This window comes from Balearica regulorum, chromosome 1 (assembly GCF_011004875.1).
Source record: "Balearica regulorum gibbericeps isolate bBalReg1 chromosome 1, bBalReg1.pri, whole genome shotgun sequence".
Taxonomy (NCBI): Eukaryota; Metazoa; Chordata; class Aves; order Gruiformes; family Gruidae; genus Balearica; species Balearica regulorum.
In genome coordinates this window covers 216,755,114-216,765,190 of record NC_046184.1, presented here as the reverse complement: position 1 = coordinate 216,765,190, position 10,077 = coordinate 216,755,114, and positions in this window count along the sequence as shown.

Here is a 10,077-nt window from a genome sequence, read left to right as displayed (position 1 = left end):
GATGCCTCCTGCCTCCAACGGGCCCTGACGTTCACATCTGGTCACAAGCAAACAGAAAGAGAGCAGGAAAGCTGCCAGTTCTTGGAGAAAAACAAACCCCATAAACCTGCCAAGCGTCCCTGCTTGGAGATATTTACTCTTTTGACGTGTTCTCATGGAAATTAATCCCAGTCTCACCCCTACAGGTATGGTAAACATGAGTGAGGAATGGGGAGAGGCTAGGACAGCAGAGCATGAGGAACAAAGCTTCCTGGGTGTACCAACCTCCACTGAAATGTGGTGGAACAGGCCCAAGCAGGACGTAGCAGGGCTGTACGGGCTCTCCTCCAGCTCGGCCGGACCTCTATCCCCCCCAGCCATCTCAGCTGCAGGACGAGTCGTTCCGCCCCAATTTAACCTGGAGGAGGCTGATTCATCCCTTGGGCTCCTGAAGAGCCACTTCAAGGTTTCCTCAACTCGTACCAGGTTACAACAAGCTCCAAAGAGAGATTTTTTTTTTCTTCTGCTGGGGAATGCCAAAGAAAATATATGAATTGGGAAAAGTAAGATCCACAAAGCATGCAGAAAGCAAGAAATCATATGGATGGGGAAAAATAAGATTCACAGAGTGAATTAGATTCCTTAGATTCCTAGGAATCCAAGCACGTGCTTAGCACACTCTGTGAATCTTATTTCTTGCTTTTTGCACGCTTTGTGGATCTTATTTTTCCCAATCCATATATTTTTATTTATGGCAAAAAAAAAAAAAAAAAAAAAAAGAGGAAAAAAGGAGCGTTCTCAGTTGCTCAGTTGTTACATTTGCCTCACCATCGCTGTAGGACATGCGCACCAGTCCGATTCGCATCCTCATGGCACCCCCACGTGGGGAAAGCCCGGAGGCTCCATCACCAGCCTGATGTTTTCCTTCTGATGGATGTGCAGAGCTCTCCAGGTGAAAGAATGAAGAGGTGGAAATAAAGATCAAATAATTAATTAGGGGAAATCCGGGGAAAACAGTGGCTGTGCGGGGAAAGCTCTGCCAGGGCAGTGCAAAGCGAATACCAACATCGTTGCTTGAGCACACGGGTTGCTTTGGGCAAACAGTGGGGCCAGGACCCATCATCCCTCACCTTTCACTGCATCCTGGAAGCAGAGGGATGCGAGGAGCCCCCCCAGCAGATGCTGGGATACCCCTAGCCTGAGATGTGCACAGGGCATGGCATCTTTGCAGCCTCCAAAAACCTGTCCCCATTTTATTGGAGCAGCGGCAAGGGCCGGAGGAGAAAGGAGGACCTGGAAACATCTGGAGATACAACATCTGGAGGCTGGAAACACCTGGTTTGGTGCGTTTGTGGTCTTTGAAGCCCTGGGAGAAGCACTCAGAACAAAACCGCAGCCATCAGATAATCCCAAACTCGATTTCTGGCTTTACCTGCTCCTTGGAGAGGTCACCTCCCACACTTGCAAAAACACAGGCAGGGAAGGGAAGGGAACAGCTGCACCATCCCCCAGGATGTAACAGTAATACTGTTAAGTATTAAGGATAATTTTGTTCCTTTAGTCTTTTTTTTAATACTTTCATTCATTTATTCATTCTTTTTTTCTTATCTATCTAACCATCTATCTCTAGCTATCTGTGTGTAGCTATCTGCCTGCATATCTATCTATCATCTATCTATCTATGCCATTAAGCTTTTTATTTCCTATATATTCCTATTTAATTAAAAACATATCATAGAATCATGGAATCATAGAATATTTCAAGTTGGAAGGGACCCATAGGAATCATCGAGTCCAACTCCCTGCTCCTCACAGGACTACTATGTATCCATATATATCTTCATATTTAATATAAAAAGCTGACTTCCCCGGAGGAAGCAGTTCCCGTATCATCTCTGCAGGACAGGGGGGACCTCTCAGCCCAGCAACTGCTGCGTCAGCAACCCCCTCCCGCCGCGGTTTCCGTTGGCAAGCAAATCCTTCTGCCAGGAAAACTCCTGCCAGTTCAGCAGACAAAATCTGCTTTGTCAGCAGCTGCTTGGATTTGCTGGTGGAAACGCTTCTCCGACGAGGCTTTCGCAGCCAGAGCTGCCTCACGCATTAATCACCCTGCCCGTAGCGTGGGTTAAAGCATGCCAGTTTTTCCTCCAAAGCGCATCCTTGCAGCCAAGAGTCCTCAAATGCAAAGCGTTTTCCTCGCTCGCCTCGAGCTTTTTGTACATAAAAAGGTTTAAACCCCTTCAGGGATTAAATTCAGATGCGAAGAATAAAGAGGCGCACGGGTAAGCGGCCGCTTGGGACCCTGACTCCAAAGTGATACTTTTTACACCGAAGGAGCTGTGTGAGGATGGGAATCAAATGAACCTCCATTCCTTGGGGTTTGTCTCCATATTTTGCTTTTACGGGCAGATTCTTCTTTCTTTCAGATGAGGGAATACACCTCTATTTTCAGGTGTGGGTTGTCACCATCGCCTGGTATTTGGCTCTTGGGGTTTCCAGGCTTTACGTCTTGTCTCTGTTGAGGTTCCCTGAGTGTTATGTGTCTCTTTAGGACCGTATTCTGCAACCTTTTTCATATAAAATAAAATAAAATAAAATAAAATATCAAGAAACCCAAACCTGTTTATTCTGCCCGGTTTAGTGATGCCGTGTCGAGCTCCTGCTTTTCTCAGCCAATTCAGTGCTGCTCTCCCCTCAAAATCTCATCCACCTCCTCCTCTGGTGTGGACCCCAAGGAAGCAGCTCCCCATTCTCACCACCATATCCAAGGGGAAACTGGGGTATTCATGTCCTGAGCATCCTCACGAGGCCTTGGTGCCTCCTGGAGGGGTTGTGGGGAGGGGATAAACCTTTGCAAACAGCCAGATTTACAAAAAACATTCCAGAAGATGAAAATCAACAGGGCTGACAAATTATTTCCTTAACCGCTTGGGGCACAAGTGTGTTTTATTTATCTCCCTCCATGGGATGTGCCGGCCAGGAAACACTGAGCGGCTCCTGCGGCTGTTTCCATGTTGTCTCCTTGGTGAGATGATATGGAGCAAGGCAAGACTTGGGGTGAAGATCTCGAGGAGCACACATAGCTTGGTCTCCTTGGGGTTTCCACTGTTGTGTCAGGTACCCTGCTACTACAGAATCACAGAATGGTTTGGGTTGGAAGGGACCTTTAAAGGTCATCTAGTCCAACCCCCCCTGCCATGGGCAGGGACATCTTCAACTAGATCAGGTTGCTCACAGCCCTGTCCAATCTGACCTTGAATATCTTCCACCTCTCTGGGCAACAGAGCTATTGCGAGAGCCAGCCCAGGCGCTGGACTTTGCACTCCAGTTGGGGACCCAAAGCAGGTTGGAGATGGGATTTATCACCCTTGAGATGAAGGACTGTTGTGGATGTTAGGACGTGATGTGACATGATGTGACAAACAAGGGAGCCACCACAAGAAGGACATTGAGGTGCTGGAGCGTGTCCAGAGAAGGGCAAGGGAGTGGGGAAGGGTCTGGAGCACAAGTCTGATGAGGAGCGGCTGAGGGAACTGGGGGTGTTGAGCCTGGAGAAGAGGAGGCTGAGGGGAGACCTGATGGCTCTCTACAACTCCCTGAGAGGAAGCTGTAGCCAGGTGGGGGTCGGTCTCTTCTCCCAAGTTACAAGCGATAGGACAAGAGGAAATGGCCTCCAGTTGTGTCAGGGGAGGTTTATATGGGATATCAGGAAATATTTCTTCACGGCAAGGGTTGTCAGTCCCTGGAAGAGGCTGCCCAGGGAAGTGGTGGAGTCCCCATCCCTGGAGGGATTTAAAAGCCGTGTAGATGTGGTGCTTGGGGACATGGTTTAGTGGTGGCCTTGGCAGTGCTGGGTTAACGGTTGGACTTGGTGATCTTAAGGGTCTTTTCCAACCTAAATGATTCTGTGATTCTATAAGCAGGAGGGTTGCAAGGCCAAGAGACGTGGGGATGGGGAAGCACACAGCCTCCCCTTGGCTTATACAGAAGAGGGATCTCCAAATGGAGCGTAGGCGCCTCAAAGCCCTTGTTCCATCATTCCTTAAACCTTCCCCAGCTCCCTACAGCTGACACACACCCCATCTTTTTGCTCGCCATGTGGGATGGCATCTTGGATCCCACCTTGCTGATGGATTTTGGGAGCCACTTTCTTCATTGAAGCAGACAAGGTGTGCTCAGGGATGCTCAGGCAGAGCTGCCTGCGCAAGCGTGACCTGGCAGCACAGGCAGATCCCTGAGGGAAGGCAGATCCTTCGGGATCTCATTTCTGCAGCACGATTTGATGGGAAAGCCACTGGCCAGCTCAGCCAGAGCCAGCCCGTCACCACCCAGGTCACCCTCTGACTTGGGAAAGCTCTTCCCCACCAGCACAGACGCTTGTACCCCAGGACTTGCGTATGTCAATGAGGATCATGATTTATTTTTCCTATTTTTGAGCCAAACCAGCTATATCTTACTTCTACCAGCACATGATTTGGGTCATTTCCTTGCTTATTTGCTTGCTGCACTGTGCATCGCTCAGAGAATCAGGGATGCGTGACTGCTCCAAGGAATGCCGGGGGACTATTTGCTCCTGTTCATCGCTGGGAGGTTTTTATCTCAATACCCAATTAATAAATTTCAATCTTCTTGCCAACACACAGTCGGTTTCTGGCGCATCCAGCTCCCAGTTTCCCAGTGATGGAGATGAACTGGGTCCCAGCTAGTGGGGGAGCAGCTGTAAGTTGGGGTCCAGGATCGGTCACAGGCTGTGTTGCTCTCTTGGATGGAGGAGGAATTGCTCATGTCTTGCCTGGACTACTCCTAGCTCCTTAGCTGGCAGGGCAGATTAACCCATGAAGAGCCGGACAGCTGCAGTGGGTGCCACCAGCTGACCAAAATCCTCCATTTCCCATGGAAAAGCTTTTTAAGAGACCTCTGAAGGACACTGGTTCATCATGTCATGAACATGCTGAGTTGCCCTTTGAGCACCACGACTGAGGGAGAAGCCAAACCCACCCGAAACGGCCCCGTTTGCCAGCTGCAACCCAACTCCAGCACTTTTCCCGGAGCCATAAATCTCTGCTTAAAGCTCGGCCCGCCTTCATGGAGATGTCAGGTTTCATTAGAAACTTTTCATGTGCTTCTTGTTTGGAGAAAAAATAAGACAAATGACTATTTAGAAAACTATAAAAGTCCTTTGGCTGCATCTCCCTCTTCATTGATGCTGCATCTCCCTTTCCAATGATTATTTAACTAATCCAGCCCACCCCCTGCCATTAATAACTCTATTTCTGTAGCAGTGGATTCATTTAGTTAATTGTTTGGTTTTTTTAATTGTGAATACGCTTGTTGCTTGTGGAGACCCTGGAGAATGAAGCCCTTAATAAACCTTCAGCACTGCGTATCGTGCTTACCTTGGTGAATATTAAGGGCTGAACCACCTCGAGCTATACGGCCTTAACTACCTCCCACCACTGCAAAGCAAACAAATACCACCACAATTAAAATTTAGCTCAGACTTTAGACACAGCACGTCCATGCAATGGCTTAACTATTAACCCTGCAATTGCTCCAACCTCTAACAACCCATCAGTGGGTCCATCCTTCTGGAGGGCAGAGAAGCACCGAGCTCACAGATTCACAAATTCATAGGTTGGTAGGGGTCAGAAGGGACCTCTGGAGATGATCTAGTCCAACCCCCTGCCAAAGCAGGATCACCCAGAGCAGGTTGCACAGGATGGCGTCCAGGCGGGTTTGGAATCTCTCCAGAGAAGGAGACTCCACAACCTCTCTGGGCAGCCTGTCCCAGGGCTCGGTCACCCGCAGAGGGAAGAAGTTTTTCCTCATGCTCAGGTGGAACTTCCTGTGTTCCAGTTTGTGCCCGTTGCCCCTTGTCCTGTCGCTGGGCACCACTGAGAAGAGTCTGGCCCCTTCCTCTTGACACCCACCCTTTAGATAGTGATAAGTGTTGATCAGATCCCCTCTCAGGCTTCTCTTCCCCAGGCTAACCAGCCCCAGCTCTCTCAGCCTTTCCTCACACCAGAGATGCTCCAGGCCCCTCATCCTCCTCGCAGCCCTCCCCTGGACTCTCCCCAGTAGTTCCCTGTCTGTCTGGAACTGGGGAGCCCAGACCTGGACACAGAACTCCAGCTGTGGGGAGGAGAACCTCCCTTGACCTGCTAGCTCCCATTAGCTCGGTGCAAACCTTCATGTGATGCTCCAAATGGGGAGCAGAAACTCCCTTTTGCTTCTATGGGTCCGTTGTCAGTTGAGCTGCTGCAACCCAGAGGTTATTTTCCAGCAGCGAGGAAGGTTGGAGCATGTGTGAGCAACATCTGGTGCAGCTGTATGAGTGGGTGGATGTAGCAGATGGGGGTTGATCGGGATGCGGGCCACCAAGCCAGCCTGGTAGAGGATTAATTATTATATTTCCAACATCTGGTCAGGAACTTTCTTGCCATATGTAACTTAAGGAAGAAAAAAACCCAGCACATTAGGTTCGGTTGTGATGTTCAGATTCAGCTGGGCTTGTCTGTGGTCAGCCGGGTTTGCAGGATACTCAGCTGCCGTCAAGTCCCCCTTACGTCTGAGTGATCGAAAAGGAGAAAACAAGGGGTAAAGGCTCAGAATATGCAGCTTGAACTCAATTTATGCCGTGAAAACAAGTATTTTTTTAATAAAACATACTGCACTCAAACACTTAGACTATTTACTTTTTGATCATCTTCTTTATTTCATGTCTTTTTCCCCCTGGTTGTGACTATTATCAGTATTATAAAGACGTGTTAAGTGCTACTACGGGCAGCTCCACCATGATTTATCACCCAAGATGAAAGCTCCCCTGGGATCCGCGTTGAACCTGCAGGGCCCCGTGGGTCAGGCTTCAGGGAATCTGCGGTCAAATATCTACAACGAAATTATTCATGGAAGAATACAAGTAATCAGTGGCAAAATTATTGCCATGCATGATAAGCGGGGGGGGGGGGGGGAAACGATGCTTCTGTTTGCAGGCGTGGTACCTAAAACGCTTCTCAGCCCTGTATGCAAAAGCCCGTGGACGATTTACGCCCGCGCGTGCCAGGGGTTGCGTGCACAGATACTACTTGGAGATATCTTAGGAGGAAGCTCCTTCGGGCTGGCCGGAGGAACGAGGCGTGAGATGCAAAACTTTTGCGGGATGACTTGGTTTTGGGGCAATGAGTTCAAACACCGAGAGCTCGGCGGAGGTTGCATTTTGCATCGGTTCAGCGTGACGATTTTATTGCTGAGGAAGCAGATCGTCGCACGTTGCACCATTGACTTAAGAGTTTCTCAGCAAGAACCCGCTCTCCCTGCAAGCCCTGGCTTCCAGAGCACCAGCTAATTTTTTTCCCTAACCCAGCAAAACGCTTTTTTTCCCCAACCCATTTTACCTCCTGCTTGAACCAAGCATCCTCCGCATCCCTCCCTGAACCTACACATCCTCCGCATCCCCCCTGAACGCATCCCATTGCGTTTGCTCGTCCTGGCTTCGAGCGCCGCGCCGCAGGCGGGAGCTGCAATACGTACGTTAATTAACGATTGCACTCAAGGCTTCCGTCCTCCCAAAGCACTTTCCCAGCTATACGTGGATGTGTAGGAAACGCTTCGAATGCACTTAAAGTTTCTACTGGGCACAGGACATGGTCTTGCACGAAAACCTTCCGGGGGGGGGGCTGCAGGTCGCGCAGCTCAGATACAGAGATGCAACGTATTTTCACAGCATCCGTTGATGTCACCACGTCTCACTAATCATTTAGAGAAGGTTTCCCGGAGAGAACGAGTTAGACTAATTAGCAGCACTAAATAAACTAATAGCTGGAGGAGAAAGGAGAATTCAAGTTGCATTTTAGGTTTGTTTTTTTTTTAAAAGTGTTAAAGATGGTTAAAGCGTCTTTAAAAGCGAGGGGTCATTTTCTGGGAGCGGGAGTGAAGCAGTTCATCAATAATAAAGGAGCCGGCGATGGAGCAGCAGCACCGCCGGAGCACTTGGGAAAATGAAATTATGAGAATTGCCTTACGCTCTGCAAACCGCCCTGGTAATTTGCTTAAAGGAAACATCCGAATGCACTTGAATATTTCAAAGATTTCATTGCAGCAGATCTAATAAGCTATAGCCAGGCAATCTAAGTGCTGGGAAAGGATGGGGGGGGGGGGGGAGGAGCAAAAAAACCCAAAAAAAACCCCCAAAAAACCCCCATGTCTGATCAGGGGTCTTTAATTCACACCCAGCGAACCATGGCACGGCATGGCGGGGAACGTCACTCCTGCCGCCGGGGCTCTCCTGCAGCTCACCGATGTCTGTGCAACGCTCACGGCTTCGGCTTCGTTTGATCCTTCGATTAAACGCAACCTCCCCGCAAAAGGCACCTCGGCCGTTGCGCGTTCGGGTGCTTTGCTCCCGGCGTGGTGGCTTTGGGACGCACCGGGACTTGGGTGCCACCCTCAAGGGACTTCTCCGGCCATTGTCCCCAGGGTCTGGGGGGTGACACTCCCTTAAATCCTTGAACTCCAGCTTAGGTCCAGCTCTTTCTGCCCCGCTTTGCTTGGGCAGCCTGCAAAGGGCCGGCGGGAAGGCGATGGCGCTTTTCCTCCACTGCATCCCGTCCGCGTGGTGCCGGGGAGCCTCTCCCAGGTGTCACGGGCCGTATCCCGCACCCCCTGGGTGTCACGGGCCGTGTCCCGCACCCCCCGGGTGTCACGTGCCGTGTCCTGCACCCCCCGGGTGTCACGGGCCGTGTCCAGCACCCCCTGGGTGCCACGGGCCGTATCCCGCACCCCCTGGGTGCCACGGGCCGTGTCCCGCACCCCCTGGGTGTCACGTGCCGTGTCCTGCACCCCCCGGGTGTCACGGGCCGTGTCCAGCACCCCCCGGGTGCCACGGGCCGTATCCCGCACCCCCTGGGTGTCACGGGCCGTGTCCAGCACCCCCTGGGTGCCACGGGCCGTGTCCCGCACCCCCTGGGTGCCACTGGCCGTATCCCGCACCCCCTGGGTGCCACGGGCCGTATCCCGCACTCCGCTCTGCGTGGCCAGATCCTGCGGTGGAGCCTGGCCCAACACGGCGGTGCGCTGGTGGTGGCCCTGGGCAACAGCGCTGTGGGGTGCCCGTGCACCCCCCGTGCACCCTGCTGGGCGCAGCCCTATGCACCCCCCTGCACCCCCATACGCACACTCCTGCACGCCCCCCGTGCACGTCCTTGTAACCCCTGTGCACGCCCTGCACCCCCAGTGCAAACCCCTGCGTTCCCCCGTGCACCCCCTGCACCCCCCCGTGCACCCCCATGCACCCCCCCCGTGCACCCCACCCACCGGCACCCCCCTGTACAAAACCCTGCACTCCGGTCCACATCCCCGCACCCCTCTTTGCACACCCCGCGCACGCCCCCCCCCCCTCCCCGTGCAAACCCCGCACCCTTTGCGCACTCCTGCACCCCTCTGCGCACACCCTACGTCCCGCCTGCACCCTGCGTGCACACCCCCATCCCGCTGTACGCGCACCCCTGCACCTCCCTTTGCACACCCCTGCACCTCCCTTTGCACACCCCCCTCGCCCTCCCTGTGCACAGCTTACACCCCCCGTGCACACCCCTGCACCTCCCTTTGCACACCCCTGCACCCCCCGTGCACACCCCTGCACCTCCCTTTGCACACCCCTGCACCTCCCTTTGCACACCCCTGCACCCCCCGTGCACACCCCTGCACCCCCCGTGCAGTCTGCGCCCACCGTGTAGACCCCAACTCCCCTCTGCGCACACGCCTGCACCCCTCTTGTGCACACATCTGCATCCCCCTGTGCACCCCTTGCACCCCCCCGTGTACCCCCCTACACACCCCGTTGTGCAAACCCCGCAACCTCGCTGTGCACACGCCTGCGCTCCCTGCGCACACCCCTGCACCGCCTGTGCGATCCCTGCACTCCCTTGTGCACCCCCCGCGCACCCCCCTGCACCTCTGTGCAAACCCCCGACACCTCGCCTGCGCACACTCTGTCACGCACCCCTGCACCTTCCCATGCACGCCCCCGCACCTCTGTGCACTCTCGTGTGCACACCCCTGCACCCTCCCTATGCACACCCCCGTGCACACCCCTGCACC